The sequence below is a fragment of the Uloborus diversus genome, chromosome 1, assembly GCF_026930045.1.
Source record: "Uloborus diversus isolate 005 chromosome 1, Udiv.v.3.1, whole genome shotgun sequence".
In the NCBI taxonomy this organism is placed as follows: Eukaryota; Metazoa; Arthropoda; class Arachnida; order Araneae; family Uloboridae; genus Uloborus; species Uloborus diversus.
The window spans coordinates 127,521,399-127,525,457 of NC_072731.1; positions in this window are offsets into that span (position 1 = coordinate 127,521,399).

The window sequence follows — 4,059 nt, forward strand, 5'->3', positions numbered from 1 at the left end:
TTAGCCTTTACTCTCTGAATCTGACATCTTGATAACTTTTTGACTGATGAATAAGTTGACATTTAGAAAGAAAAATCATGTAAATGCATAACACTAACCGAACATTAAACCAAAAAAAAAAAAAAAAAGAAAAGAAAAAAATCAAAAATAATTAAAATATCGTAACTTAAATGAAAATAATGGGGAAAACCCCCAAAAATATATGTGCTTTTGAAGAGAAATTTATATTCAACGCAAAAAAGCGTTCATATTGTTTTCAGTAAAATTTGAAAAAAAAAAAAAAAAAAAAGAGAGAGAGAGAGAGAGAGACCATTTTCACTTTATTCTAAATCTAATATAGAGTGAAAAGTTTTTCATTCGTGAAAATGTCTGAATTTTGATAGATTTGCACATTTTCAGGGGTGCTGATCTAAAACTATACTAGGAGATCTAAATAGCGATCGAAGTGGAAAAAAATGTTAGCCATTTTTTATAAAGTAGAGGAATGTGGGGCAAAGTGAAATAGTTGAGATAACTTACTTTTTTAAAATGAACCAACTGAAAATTTGTTCTGAAAATTACAGTACGTAAAGAAAGAACAATATATTTTATAATAAATTTTGCATTGAAATATTATTTTTTACTTTTGGCAGCAAATTCGTACCTTCAAACAAAAGAGGATTATTTTCACTTCTTATTTTCATGGAGCAAAGTGAAAAATAAACTTTTTTTTTATGATGAATCATTTTCTATTCGGTTTTTAAAGATATTTTTGAGCATAACAGTATAAGTATTTCGAGTATAAAAGAGTAAACAAAAGGATGAACGAATAAATGGAAAAGAAATGAAACAATAAAGGTATAAATAAATAAGTTAATACAATCAAAATATTGAATGAATAGAATAGTCAATTAAAAAGAAAATAAGTGAATGAATGAACAATATAGAGAATTAACAAAATAAGTGAACGAATGAATAAATAAGGGAATTATTAAATGAAGGAATGCAAATAAAAAATTAATAAATGAATACATCAATGATTTGATAAAAGACCGAATAAGTAAATGAAATGAACTATTTCACTTTGTCCCATCCGCTTTGCCCTGCATGCACTTGACTAACTGTACAAAGCATTCAAAATACAAATAAGCTTAATATTAAACACAGAAATACTGCACCGAATATTAATACATGTAGGTCTCAATCAATATTCAAAATGTCAATAACAAGAGCTTTATCATTTTAAAATGACAAAAATAATTTTTGACGTGCAACAAAATATTACAATATTTTGTTTTAAGTCATATACATATATAGTCATATACAATCAATTTTTGAAAATTGCTTGTATTATCATATTCTTTGTTTTTCAGAGGTAATCGTTTCTTGACTGGGATAGACTACATGTGTTACTACATAGTATTTTGCAAATTTTTAAATATAATACAAATTTAGATCAGAAAGTTTCTGGGCTTATAGTCAAAAATTTCAGTCACCTGACACGACTATTTTTCAGCAAATGGGCCCATCATAAATTGATGGCTCCACAAAAATCTTGTTTCGAAACATCATCTTCATTGCGTTTACTCTCAACCATGCTTATAAAGTGTCCCTTTTCATTCCAATGATATTCTTCATGTCACTCCAGACTAGACCCTTTCCATATCTGCATTACTTGCAGGAATGCTTGAAAAATATCTAACCAAGTCTTCATTAGAAATAAATGCTGCAGGAATTCGCTCTCTAACATTTTCCTGAACCTTGAATATATGTATTCTTAGTAAAATGGGAACAAATAAGACATTTTAGTTCTTCCTATTCTGCATCCACAGCACTGGTACTGAGTTCAAAGATTTTACAACTGTTTCTGATATGAGAGTTCCAGCACAGAGCACCTTCCTCTTTCTTTTTCTATATTAAAATTTTTTTTCAAAAAGTTGAGCAAAAATGTTTCATGGCAAGACTGGTTTCTCTTTGAATTCTGTCCTCTAAATTGCCACTTGTTCTCCCCTAGTTGTTTGCAAAAAATTCAGTTGACTATGTGGGCAGTTTTCTTTCTTCTCGCAGTTTCCTAAGATTTGCAATAAGCGATTTTAATTTTGTTCGATCAGAATAAAGGGTTATGTCCCGAGATTCAAAAACTTCTGAGGTAGTTGAAATAAAGTCAAAAAAAAAAAAAAAAAAAAAAATCAATTAATCCTAAGACCAAAGAACATTTGGATAGCTTGTAAGAATTTTAAAAGCCTTTTTACTTCACCTCATTGGTATAGTATACCACTGGCAAGGCATAAAACTTTCTCCATGTGAATTAAAATTGTATATCAATGGTTCAGCACAGGCTTTCATTGAATCAGCCCATCTAGCATCACTGAAGGGCCTCAATAAGAGTAGCTCCTCATCTTGTAAAATTTGTCCAGCTTTTTTCAACTCCTGCAGTAACTTTGACTTGTACCATAAAATGTGCTAACCAGAGGTTATAGTGAACTTAAATACAGCTATCTGAAGACTGAAATTTTCGGAAACTATGAAGAAACTTAACTCCTCCCAATCTCATAAGAAACTCTTCACATATGCAAACAAAAATCATTGAAAGAAACTATTTTTAAAGTTTTTTAAAACAATTTTTCAGTTTTAATGTGTTGTCAGCTCAAAATTTTTCGGAAATGGCAACCCAAAATTTGCGGAATTTTTAGATCACAAATACTCCTGGTGCTAACCAAGGACAGATCCAGAAAGTTTTCAAGGAGGGGGTGGTTGATTTTTTAATTAACCTCTAACTGTGTATGTGGTTTATACATGCTGAGGGGAGAGGGTGTGCCACAGGATATTTATATAAAACAAACTAAAATATAGATATTTAGCTAGGGTGAGATTCCCGAAACAACTCCCTTCCTTTTCGGTTGAAAGAGTACGAAAATTGCATAAGAACTTAAATTTTGTAATAACTAAAAGGGACTGGTTTGACCCCCCCCCCCACCACCCAATATCATCAAAGGTCCCTTAAAATTGCTCTTTTGGAAACTTCAATTTTGAAAAAGTACCAGAAGACAGTCACGGAACCCATTCTTTCCCCTGACATTACTTGAAGTGTCTACAATCATGTCTTCATGACTTATATTTTGCCAAATGCCCCTTAGAGGAGGAGGAAGTCTTCCAAATTTCTTCTAGTAACATCGCCAAATATTGTCTAAAATTGCTTTGAAACTTTAATTATGAAATGTTTCTGGAGGGGAGATTCTAACCTTATTCCTTTTCTTAACATTATCAAAAATATTTCTTAACAACACTTGCACTTAGATTCGTAAAACTTCAATTCGTAAAAATATCCAGAACATGGTATACCTCAAGGGAAGGCGATCGCCCCTCCCATGCATCCATCCTTGTCGCTAGCACTTTTTATGATGCTTTTGTAGTCTTCAACTAATAAGCAGGAAGTTTAATCGGAAGTAAGGCGAGAAAAGATAAAGCTGAAAGAGAAAAGCAAAAAATGACAATTTCAACTTGAACTACTCATTGAAATAAATAAAATAATACCTGTAAAGATGCATTTATTTTATTTATTTTTTGATGTAAACTTACCAGGAATAAAATTTTAAAAATATAATCAGAAGATCGCAAAGAGTTTTATCAATAAAACTAATTAGTCTTGTAAACAAAGGCCAAAATAGGGGTGAAAAAAAACAAACAAAAAACATGTAGTTTTGAAAATTGGCACACACGTACAGAAAGGGCTCCTGATGAACATACTAAAAGTGCCTGGTGGTAGGGGGGGGGGAGCTTGCAGCGCCACCTGGCATTTTATTTATATAGGTGTGTTTTTTTCAGTTTTCGTCTATCTCAAAAACTTTTTACTTGCGAACAAAATTGTTTTCTCATGAATTAAAGAGTAAAATTATCTTTAAAAAACGTTTTTTATGTTTTATTGTAGCTATACTAGTTTCCGAGACATTAAATTTCAAAGTTTGTGAATTTTTGAAAAACTGACCATTTTTTTCCCTCTTTTCTATTTTTGGAGCCTCCTCAGTCACTGATTTAATGTGATTCCTTTCTATTTTCAGTCTGAAGTAGTGAAGGTCATTA